We start from the raw sequence: 13,425 nt of genomic DNA on the forward strand, positions 1-13,425 counted from the left end.
GTATCTGCAGCCAAGTTCTAAACGTGAAATTGCCATTTAAAGTTTTGCACCTCCATGTATTTTATGCGGAATAACGTTTTTAGATTTTTTTTTTTTTTTTTAACATTTAGCATTGACAAATGACTATAAAACGTTGTATTTTGGTTGAAATATGTGACAAAGAACCACCTGCTGACCGTAACTCAATTTTGATGAAAAGTGTAGATTCGACTTTTGTGCTTAGCATGGCAGTATAGCCATAATTTACAATAAACCAATGAAATCTCTTGCCTACTCACAGCATTTGGTTGAATCTGTCGCAACCAGTGAAAACTGGAGACATGCTTAGAAATTTTGGGGTCCGTCACAAATGACTTTGACGGGCCCCCTCCTTCTTGTTTACCCCTACATCCTATACATCCCTACATGTATTTAACCCGACATTTAAAACATATCGGGCCCCCTTCAGACTCGGAATCGGACCAACAGGTGTGTCTTCTCCCCCGCCCTCCTGTGCATGCCCCTGTTCATTTGTACCAACACCCTGAAGCATGGCCCACGTATTTATAACAGGGCCGGGGTCGCTTTGTCTAATGAGGCTGGCGCCTTCAATTTTTGTTAATAGATGCACAAACATACGTTTTGAAAGCTCTTTTTTCGTCCCGGACCCTTTTTCAGGTCCCGTGGGACGCCAATTTCTCTGACCCCCTCCCGTTTCCTCAATGTGGAGCCATGGCCTCCAGAGCCCTAAAAACTAGAGAGAAAGTTGAAGAGAGAGGAAAGCATTCTCATGTGTCGACTTCGGCTATTTACTTTGGTACCTGGGGTGCTTAAGATGGAAAAAAAACCTGTTTCGAAACGCTTTTTTTGCATAGGGAAACAAATTTCATTTTTTTTTAATTATTATTATGACACTTAAAAAATGTTAGGTTTGAATTTAAATGTGTTACGTTCAATTAAAAAAATGCTTGAAGTGGCCCACTCGGCGGTTGGCCCAGTCGGGGATCCGCGACTAGCCGACCTGGTAAGTCCGCCCCTGTATATATGTATATATATATATATATATATATATATATATATATATATATATATATAACATGAGATACATTTTAAGAGCATTTTAAATATAAATTCAAAAAAATTGAAGGAAAAATGAAAGAATAAACAAAAAGTGTACTGAAATGCCAGCGCAAAGCTGCTAGAAATAAAAACAGTACGAACATATACATGAATAAACAATCAATATAAATTGGAAATTGCAATAAGCAAGAACACGGAAACAACACCAAAATGAAAAAAGTGAACCAGAGATCGATACTTTCTCAAGGGGAAAGGACCGGTCCCTAAGTTCACAAGGCCCTTCCTGTTAATCTATTTTAATATTTCAAGGAGAAATACTTAATGGGTAGCATCAAGTTTTATTTTAGGTTTTGTATCTCAGTTTAATTTTACAGGCGTGTTTCTCTAAAAAATGAAGGAACGAGCAAATTAATGAACACGCATGCCTAAAAATTGATCTTTGAGTAATTATCATCATCCATGGCACGACAGTCCTGGGTGGGCGAAAGTCTTCTGAGTACGCCGTTTCCAGCTTCCTCTATTTTCAGCTAAGCTTTTCCAGTTCTTAGACTTGAAGACAATACAACCTTCTTCGACATCATCCACTCAGCACAGCTTTGGTCTTCCACGTATTCTAGTAAAATATGGTTTGACCATGAAAACTGTCTTAAGAATGCTTATATTATCAAGGCGGATAGCGCAGTAGCACCAACCGCTTTGAGTAATGCCAAACGAAAAAAAAAAACGATATACAAAACCAAAAAAGTCAAATTTATGCTGGTATATCAAAACTGTATGAGAAAGGGAAATATCTTAAATATTAAGCACTAGATTTTATGTTCTGGATGTCTAATATTCTACGTCTAAAACTTTGAATTGCTACTGTCGGGTCTTTATTTAGATTCTTGTTAATCTATATGCATGATTGCATTGTTATTCGATTTTCCTTGTGCCATTTTGGTATGCAGATAATGGTCGTGTTCAATCAACGACTCGAACCTTCGCCAGATATCCAAACTACCGAACGAAACTTTCTTATTAGATTGTCTTGGCTTCTCGAATGTCTCACAGGGTTTCGATTTGGTTGGTGATAAAAGTAGGGAAACGTGGGGCGAAGTGAAATAAAACTCTTTTTTTAGCGCCAGCAATCTGGTAAAATCTCAACTATGTCTTAACACATGTAATCTATTCCAGTTAAGGAAAAACATATCTCTGAAAAGCAAAGCATATGATAATACAAGAAATTTTTCAAAAAATTATATGCAATTTGTAATATTCTGTTGCGTTATTAACAATGACAGAGTTGTTGTTATTTTCAGTTTAAATTTTAGTTGAGCAGCTCCTAGTATTTGGTGCAGTATTCATTTAGCTATAGTTAAGCGTATTTGTATTTTAAATATTTTGCACTATTAGTCAAGGGCATGCGGGGCTAAGTAAATGGGGCAAAATGTAATACTTCGTTTCGTTCATTCATTCGATCATTTACTAAATCACATACGTATTAATTTACTAATTAATTTATTTCCATTCCTTCATTTAATTATTCACTAATTTATTTTTCCTTACATATATAAATTGATTACTTAATTTATTTATTCTTTTATTTTTTAACTATCTTTTAATGTGTTCATTCATTCTTTTATTTACTCATTCATTTGATCAACAATATTTTTAATAATCAAATAGAAAATATTTCATTTTTCACTTTGCTTCAAGAAAAAAAAAAGTTAACATTCACCACTATTTTTTGAAGGCACAAATGTGCTGCCAAAAATGTTAAAAAAATGCTTCACTTCAAGTTTTATTATTAAAGGCATTGTTCTTTCGTTATGTACTGTAATTTTCAAACCAAATTTCCAGTTTGTTCACTTTGAAATGCTACGTTATCAAAGCGCAAATGTATTGCTCTTCAGTACGGGCACAGTTATAAAGCGATGGTTATCAATTTTACCAACATCTTTAACGACATGTCTATTGGATGTAAAAATGAGAACCAAATTGTCTGAAGTTCAACAGAGCCTTTTAACTCACAAATATCTAACACCAGAGTTCAGAACAACATTAAATCTTACGCCGACTTTATATTCTTGCAGAATTTACTAATATGCTACCTGATAGGTAACTCGAAACTAATAATTTATCTTATGCTAAGATAATCTCTCTCCATAGCTTCTCAGTGCATTGTTTCTTGAATTAAAAAGCTCGAAAAAATGGGCTAAGCAGTGAGCATGTAAAATATGCGGTTCTATAGCTGTTGTGTATTTCTTCTAATTTGAAAACGCTTCTGCCAAATTTGAGAGGCCAATATAGCAATAGCAAATACACTCCTGTTTGTGAAAATTGGAACACCATGAAGGAAGCATCATAGTTGAATGAAATTTAATATGCAGTTGAGTGGTAACGGTACAAATAAATGATTACATTTTCAAACAAACAATAAAAAAAGATAGAAATTAGTATTTTGTGTGGCCACCACGCGCCGCAATAAGAGCTGCTACACGACTCGGCATGGAGTGAAACAAAGTTTGAATATCGACCTGCGGAAGAGTTCCATATTGTTTGTATGCGCAACCAAAGTTCGTCTGTCGAAGCAACAGGACGAGGATCACGAGCGAGACGATGCCCAACGAAATCCCACACATGTTCAATCGGTGACATATCCGGAGAATATGCAGGCCAAGGAAGAAGCTGTACCTGCTGCGAATCAAGGTAGGATTTGACAGTCCTGGCGACATGTGGACGGGCATTATCCTGCTGGAATACAGCCCCTGGCAATCCTTGCAGGAATGGAACAGCTTGGGGCTGTAAAACTTCGTTTATGTATCGGGTACTGTTCAAATTGCCCACAATTCGTAGCAATTTTTATCGTCCATGATATGTTATAGCACCCCAGACCATAACTCAGGGTGTTCGTCCATGTGGCGTTCGATAATGCACTCCGGAATGTGCCGTTCACCGGCATAGCGCCTGACACGAATTCGGCCATCATGGTGCCACAAATGAATTCAAGCGGAATTCGTGAAGCGGAAGACGACCTGCTGCCAATCAGCACGCCAGCTCCTATGCACATTGGTCCATTGTAGCCACAGGCGGCGATGGTTTTGCGTGAGAGTAATCCTGTATAAAGGAATCTTTGCTCGCAGCCCACGCTGCAGCAGACGTCTCCGAATTGATGAAGCACACAATGAAACACCTGTAGCTGTTGACCACTGTGCTGCCAATTGGCTAGAAGAAGCTGTGCGGTCCGTCAGCACCATACGCACCAGGTGTGTATCATCGCGAGTTGACGTCGCATTTCGGGGTCCACTCCCGGATTTCCGAGCTGTCCGACCCTCGTCCGTCCACTGCTTCCAAACACGCATGATCGTGCTGCTGTTACGCTGCACACGAGCGTCTACTGCACGATAAGACAATCCAGCTTCACGAAGGCCGACGATTCTGCCCCGTTCAAACTCCGATATTTGCTCAAATTTCGCTTTCTTTCGTCGAAGAGGCATAGTAAAGATTCAGTTAACGTTTACTCCAGCATATTACCACCGATAATCATACACGCTTCGCTACAGCCGTCTATTTATATTCGGTTCGATCCGCCGTTCAGAGGGAACTGCTCAGCATACGCATCCGCTACCGGTCTGCAATTCTAATCATTTGCGTATCATACCCTACTTTACATTTCCTGCAATTTTCACCTCACTCGCGTAAGTCCTTCGTGGTGTTGCAATTTTCAAACAGGAGTGTATATAGTGGAGAAGTGGGTACAGTGAGACAGGGAGAACAATAAGACAATATAATTTATTTTCTGTTTTGATATTTATACCCTTTTTAAACTTTTAAAAAGTGAAATCGACATACTGTGAACAATATTATAGAACTAGTATGTTGTGGCTATCAGGAAACTTTCTTCTATATCTTTCTTAGGAGCTCTAATCCCTCCCCATGCTTGACGAGAAAGCAATATTCCCAGCAAAAACAAAATTACGCGCGCAAAAACTTGACGACCATCCCAAAGACCGAATTATCTCAAGAGCAAAGCAAAGAGCGAAAACTGAAAGTTATTTTCAAAGCCTTGCTTTTGTTAATTACAAATATTTTATTTGTTAACAAACATAAGATGGCAACAGTTAAAAATTTTAAATCATTGAGATAATATTTCCGATGGGGCCGTGGTAGCCTGATCGGTAGGGCATTGGACTCGGGGCCGGAGGGGCTCGGGTTCGATCCCCGCTGGTCAAAGACCCACCGTCGTCATTAAAGGGGACTGGGCGACGTTAAATATGCTCGTGGTCTCAATGTCCTCCAAGTGAAACGATACCTCTGGGGGTGCTAGTACCAGGTAGCTATTAGCTCTTGGACTAGTTCTAAATTCTCATTAACTGTTCGATCCGGTGATGGTGCTGCCATCTATTGGTATATAAAATAATGGAGGCAAGGCACTAGTATGCAGACCTCGACATAAATACAGTTGTAGTCAGTTGTGACTCTTGAATAGAAAAAAAAAATATTTCCGATCATTTCCCAACAATTTAAATCACGCGAAATACACAGACGACAGTCTATTAAGATTTTTCTTTCTTATTGTTGCATTAAGAAAACTATTTTTATTCGCACAAAAAAAAAAAAAAGAGTTCCTCTCGGAGCGATTGGCACCAAAATTGAACCAACACCTGTTTATGTATAGATTCACATTTCTTCGAAGTTTCATCCAGAACGCAGCATTACTTCGTGAGATATGGCGCTCGCACTCTCAGAAATGGACTTTCAAATTCGACGAAATTTTCTTCGTTTCTGACGAAATCGCTTCCAGGGATATGCTCCGAGCGAACATTTCGTCAAATTGAGGAAACTGCTTTCGTCTCTGGTTTGAAGATGCGAATTTCGTCAAATGTAACGAAATATTTCTTTATTCTAGTTTCGTCAAATCGACAATCATTTTCGTAGTTTTGAGAGCATTAGTTTCGTCAAACTAATTTCGTCATATTTGAGCAGGATAATTTCGTAATTTTTTGAGTTTATTTATTTCTTTTATTTTTATTTTTTAAGCTGATTAGTTTTTTTTTTTTTTTTTTGAGAATGCAGACGAACTTTGTTAATTCGAACACGCTTAAAAAGAATTACTTCTAAAACGGACTTTTTTGTAATCCCTGTCCCATTGTTTATTGTTTTTCGGATAAGACGAATTCTGTTAAGAATAATCGATTTTAATGATCCATTAAAGTTCGTTTTAACGAGGTTCGACTGTATTTTATAAGATTTAGTCAAATCTTTACTTCAGAATCTTACCACCATAATTTCCCATTTTGATGCGCATAGTCACACTCACAGGCCCGTCATTTACGGGGGGGGGGGGTCATTCATGAGGGTTGACCTCCCCCCCCCTTGAGTTTTGAACATTTATGTCTTTACGTACGAAAGGCCGTGGTTTTAGTTGGTTTTCTATAAAATATTTGAAGAGTATACACTTTTTCCACAATTGGGAAAATAATCGAAATGACTGGCCTGCACCCCCCCCCCATCCGCCTAAAGCAAAAGGCAAGTATTTGTTGAAAAAAGAGGCACATAAAAGATGTTAAAAAAATTTTTATTAATATAAAACTATAAACAGATAACTTCTTTAAAATGTAAAAATAATTATTGCAAATTCAAGTTAAAGAACAATGTTAAATGATCTCTGGGAATTAGGGCTTTACGATGCATCGATACATCGTAAAATACCGGTGTACAGTACACCCTACGGTTTAGAATAAAAACCTCTAAACCGATAGATCGGTGTGCTCCACAAGTTTGCTTACATCCAAGCTTTTTTTTTTTTTTTTTGAGGGGGTTCTCCTTATAAAAGTTTTTGTCGGATTTTTTCCAAATTTTGCACAGGGTCCATTGATGCTCGGGAATGCACACACAATGGATTTAGTCCCTCCATGGGGGGGGGGGGCAACGCCCATGGGGGTTCTCCTTACAAAAACCAAGTTTCTGTCGGATTTCTTCTAAGTTTGGCACAGAGGTCGTTTGATGCTCGGGAATTCTAAGGGTCGTCCCTCTAATGTGGGGGGGAGAGGGAACCCCATGGGGGTGCTTCTTATAAAAACCACGTTTTAGTCGAATCTTTTCCAAATTTTACACAGAGGTCTTTTAATGCTTGGGAATTCAAGCAGGATAATTTTAATTCTTCTATGGGAGGGGGGACAACCCCCCCATTGGAGTTATTCTTATAAAAACCAAGTTTCTGTCGGATTTCTTCTAAATTTGGCACAGAGGTCGTTTGATACTCGGGAATTCAAAGGGTAGTTACCGTCCCTCTATTGTGGGGGGCGGGGAGAGGGAACCCCATGGGGTGCTACTTACAAAAACCACGTTTTTGTCGAATCTTTTCCAAATTTTACACAGACGTCTTTTAATGCTCGGGAATTCAAGCAGGATAATTTTCGTTCTTCTATGGGAGGGGGGGGGCAACCCCCATTGGGGTTATTCTTATAAAAACCAAGTTTTTTGTGGGATCTTCTCCAAATTTTACACAGAGGTCTTTTGTTGCTCGAGAATTCAAGCAGGGTAGTTTTCCTTCCTCTATGGGGGGAGGGGCAACCCCCATTGGGGTTCTCCTTATAAAAAGCAAGATTTTGTGGGATCTTTTCTGAATTTGTCACAGAACTTCTTTGATGCTCAGGAATTCTCATTGGGTAGTTTTCGTCCAGTTATTGGGGTCTATTTTTTTTTTTTTTTCAAAAACCAGTTTTTATAAAATCTTCCCCCAATTTGGCACAGAATTACATTGATGCTCGAGAATTCCCCCGTTTTAGTCCCGCTATGCATGGGGAATCCCCCGCGTGGGGTTTTGTCGGATCTATTCCAAGTTTGGTACATTTGTCCTTTGATATTTGTGAATTCCCAAATTCGTGCCAAATTTGGGAAAATTCTGACAAAAGCTAGGATTTTTGCAAGGAAAACTCCCCTAATCGGGGGTTTGCCGCCTATAGCGGGAAGAATAATTCAAACTGCTTCAACTACTCGCAATGTAAATTTGGCGATGCATCACCGATGTAAAATTCCTACATCGTCCATCCCTACTGGGGATATAGAAGTGCTACTTCCTCAGAAGACATTGGGTTCTGGAAGAATAAGACATAGGTTACTTTTATGCAGAGTTACATCAATATTTGCTCATGAGAAAATTGCTGGGGATTTACTTCTTCATTGCATCGCATAAAAATTAAAAAAAAAAAAAGATTTTTATCAAACTAATACCATAAATTTTGAAGAAATAGTGCAATAAAATGGACAGTTTTAAGTTTGTATATCTTTGTTCGAAAATTAGATATAGAAAATGAAATTAGATAATCTTGAGAAAAAGCTTACCTTTTTCGTTTTTCAATCGATTATTTGTCTTATTAATTTTGCTTCTATGTAGAATGCTTGTTTGGCAAAATTTACGTTTAATACAGGAAGTGTATTATTGCATGCAGTACATACTTCATACTTTGGAGTACTTTGATACATACTTCATACTTACCTGTCTGGAACTGCGAGGGAAAATAGGTACCTTTATATAACATAATCGATTAAAACCTTACTGATTTACTAGGATAGCTCCATAAGCATTAATGCAACCATGGCCAACGCTAAGACAGAATTGCAAGTAAGAGATTCAAAGGTATGTAATGAAAATAGTGACTAGCGTATCGAGAAAAGTTTGCTAGTTTTTATCATATACTTTTTATTTTCCTTTCAATTTTTTCAATTGAAATTTTACATAGACATTTTACTTTGTCTACAGCAAAAACCATTACTCTAACTTAAATTTGGACTTACTAGTAGTTCATCTATGAAATGCTTCTGAAGGGAATTCCCTTTTTTTTTTTTTTTTTTGCTGATAATTCCTTGAGGCAGCAAATATGGAAATAAAATAAATGCTGCATTTATTTCAGCTGTAGAAACTATGTATAATGGAAAAATTCATAATTATCACAAATCAAGTAACACAAATTAACATAGAATCTAGCGTACTAAATGCGAAAATAAACAACAAAGAACGCTTTATAATTGTTATTATTTTCAAACATGCTACTAACTTACCTTTTTTTTTAAATCAAGGTTACCTTCAATAACTTATTTTAAATTTGTGAAAAATTGAAAAAATATTGAAAATATTTAGCTGCAAAGCACAAAGATATAGTTCTTTATGGAAATTAATATTTTCTTTGTAACTTAAAATGCTTTGTATTAAATTAATACTTACTTTACTTCATGTTTTATTTTGCATGTAAAACCATTCAAAAGAAAAAAGAAAGAAACAGACTCAACAAATAATGAAGTATTGATGGCAACACAAACAGGATACAGCTGCAGAAGGGAATGACATTACATAAACAACATGGGGTGCGATTTTAATAAGTCCGGTCAACGAGCCTAACAAAAAAAAGGGGGGGCGGTATCATTTCCGAACCATAACCTGATAGCCAGTTTGCATTTATTTTTAATTGCATTAAGCGCTTTTTTTCCTCGATTTTTATGTGCTTGTTTAAAAGGTTGCTAAGCAATTATTAAAAAATATTTTGTATAAATTATTATTGTATTGAATAAAATATTACATGTATAGAGTAGAAGAAGAAAAAAATACCAGTACCTAGAAGGCGGGAAGGGGTATATTTGTTTAAGAAAATAAAAATGCAGAGTAAAAAAAATTTGAATTATTAAACAAAAACACTTCGTTCTCCAGAATTATATTAGTAAAATTAATGAAGAAGAATAAAAACACATAACCATGTAACATATTCAACGTTGAAATTAAAAGCTTCAAAGTTCTATGCTATTTATCAAGACGCTGTATTTATTATCTGCGTTGCTGTAGCTACGGTGGAATTTTTTACGTAAGTTTAAATTCGTAAAAATGCTTTGGTCATCTTTGTCAAATGTCTAACGAAATAAAGGAAGTATTTGTATTTGTTTTCGGAAACAAATGTCATTAAACACACATTTTCGTTTGCAAATAAAAAATAGCGCTAGTTAAGCCTAATTACTCAAAGTTAGTTTATACAGAATTCCAAACCAAATCGAACATGTCGTTTTCAATTTTAACGTGTTTTAAATACAACAATAAACACAACACTAAACAAAAATGTAATAATACATAAAAGAAGGCACATTGCTCATACAAATTTTAATAAATACTAACCTTTTTTATGAATCCTTTAGAATAACTGCCGTAAAATAAATTAACGAGCAAGTACAAGACTGAAACGAAAACTCCCAGAATGCACTGCAACGTGACGAAATTATTTCGTGAAAAATTTGAGATTTCTGGTTTCGTCAAATATCACGTGATTCGGTGACGAAAGGATCGTAGAAAAAAACGAAATAGTGCTCGAGGATTGCCGAATCGTCGAAATTGAGCTTTTCATTTTTGACAGTGCGCTTTGAAACTGAATGAACATTCGATTGCGCCACCCCCTTTTAAGCTATTGGCGCCAGAATAGAATCATTTCGTTCATTATTTCTTGAGATATAGCAGTCACAATTGATGGCGAAAAACGTTCTATAGCTCAGCTGCCGTTTCAGCTATTGACACCGAAACTGATCAGCACCTGTACATGTTGAGAGCAACATATGGACCACATTCTGTTTAAATCCCCCTGTTGCTTTCTGCGGAATAGCAGGGCCGCATAACTCAACAAACGTTCCATTGCTCCACCACTCTCGGAGGAATTCGTGCTAAAAACCAATCGGCACAAGTTCACATAGGCGCTTATATGTGTACCAAATTTCGTTCGATTTCTCATGGTAGTTTTTGCTGTAGTGCTTCCACAAAAAACTAGTCACACACATACGGACACAAACACAGACAGACAGACATTTTCCAAAAATAGTCGAAATGGACTCAGCACACCTCAAAACGTTCGAATCCGTCAAAGTTCGAAATTCGAAAATTTGCACGAATCCAATACTTTCTTCTACATATTAGATATAGAAGAAAGTAAAAAATGTTGCTTTCAAGTATCGTGTAAGACAAATAACTATGTCATCATAGTTTGAACCAATCTTAATAAAATACCTCCACAGTTTCTTGCACTGTTTCTAAACTGTTACATAAACTTTGCAGACTAATGTTATTAATCTTATATTAGCCTATGAACTAACGTTCATTTTAACTCTAGAATAATGTACATAGTTTTCTTCGTCTGAGAGTGACAGATATTGAGTTTATATATGGCAATGAGGCAAAAGTGAGACAAGAGTGATACGTTGCTCACTGCTTCCATGGCCCTTTTATATTAAAAATGGCGAAATTATGAATTTAGTTAAATTTAATTACAACTAGCCTGTTTTTGCAAATATAAATGAATTAAGTTTGAAAGCCCTGCACCAACAAAGTAAGGATGCTTGAATGGAATTATGATTTTCACAGCTGTATAATATCACATAAATATTGTTACAAACCTGTAAATAGTTTCTTGCAATGAATATACAGCCCCCGTACATTTGGCTGAAGTATACGACCCCCTATTTTTTTTCATTGATAAAATTTGTGAATGAAATAAGAAAGTGTAGGACGGTGTAGCATTTTCTGGAATAATTGAGAGGAAACTTTTCGATGTTATAAAAAGCCGTTACGCATGATAAAAAGTTAGTTTCGATTGAGAATTTGTACTGAGAGTGTATTAGCTTTGTTTATTGCGAGGCATTTCGCTGTGTTGTTTTTCGTATTTGGAAGTAAATACGTGTGTAACCGTTGAGTTTACGGTGTTGTGTGATATTTGCTTAATTGCTGATGATTAATTTAGCAGTTGTTGGCGATCTTCCCTGTACATAGTGTAAATAAATTTCCTGTATTCTTAATCAAGCACTGTGTCGTCCTTTCAAGAAAGTGGAAGTCGCACCGAATCCGTTACAGTATTTTTATTTCGTACTAATTCTTTTTTAATTATTTTTCTATCGTTTCATTGCCATGAGCTAAATGTAACAGTATTCACTCATATCAAAAAGTTCAACATGTATAGAAAGAAGGAAGTCAAGTAAGCCATTTTGGAGATTTTCTGAAACCGATAGGAATTAAGTTGTTGTCCTCGCGGTAGACAAAGGCTACAGTGAAAACACTCCAACCTTATCGAATCCTACGGCACAAGATGGCACTAAAAGTTATTTGAATAATCCAGAATCGTCTAAATCATTCTATTTCAGTCCCAAATAATATCACTATTGTGTTTCAAGACGACATGAAATTTACTTTTCCAAAGGCAATAGCTCAAAAATAAAACCAAACCGCAACAATCATTGATAGTTTTCCAGGTAAATTTAGATTGTTTGAAAATTTGCTAATTCAAAAAATATGTGCCTCACTGTTCCCCCTCACTGCAAGAACAGTGAGACAAACTTTGCATTTCGTTTTTAATATTTTTTCGTTTGTGTGAAGTCGTAGTTTTTTCTTAATCCACTTTTATAATACCTACTAGAAAGTCTTCAGTCAAGGTACAGGGTCCATTATGAAAGTAATGAGCATTTACTGGCAAAATTTGTTTATTGATCGTAATTTGTACAAATGTTCAATATTCTTCAAAATAAATTCCTCCTGCATCAATACACTTGCGGAGACGTGTTAGCCACGCCTGAAAGGCACCCTGAAACTCCTTGAAGGGAATGCCTCTCAGGAACGTTGTAACATGGTGTTGGATGTTTTCCACGGTTTCCCAATGTTTTCCTTTCATCTTTCTTTTGAGTCGCGGAAACAAAAAGAAGTCACATGGAGCTAAGTCGGGACTGCAAGGGGGTGAGGGATCACCGGGGTGTTGCTCCGGGCCAGGAAATTGGTAATGATGAAGGCTTTTTGACTTGAAATGCAATCGTCCTTGAAGGCTTCTTGCAACATCTGGAATGTTTCGGTTGCATTTTTTCCAAGCCTCACGCAAAACTTTACGGCGTTTCGTTGTTTAAGCGAACGCTCCATCGTGTCATGTTACAAAAGTTGAAAACACACTTCAAGCGGAGGCACGTATCTCCTCTCACACTGCTCGAACTCAACTGACGACCGGATGCATTGAAAGGGCATGTCCCCCACCACATTTTCCAGCCAGTTTCACCGTGCTGCCATCTATCGTCGCGTCACAATAACATTATGCTCATTACTTTCATAATGGACCCTATATAACGGGTGAAAATTACTTCTCTTCTACATTTTAACGAAGCCTATTTGGTGATATTTTGATAGCTGAAATTTTAACCCTAACTCCAGTGATTTAACCGTAAACTCCATTAGATAGCGTTCATAGTTGACTGCTTTTTCGCTTATTTATTCCCCTGAAATGACCCAATCTTACCAGTAAACCAGTTCAGTTACCGGATCGAGTCCAGCCTTGTCACAATAAAGCCTTTCCCTGCATGTTAAACATTACCAAAACACATTAT

Source organism: Uloborus diversus, chromosome 1 (genome assembly GCF_026930045.1).
Source record: "Uloborus diversus isolate 005 chromosome 1, Udiv.v.3.1, whole genome shotgun sequence".
Taxonomy (NCBI): Eukaryota; Metazoa; Arthropoda; class Arachnida; order Araneae; family Uloboridae; genus Uloborus; species Uloborus diversus.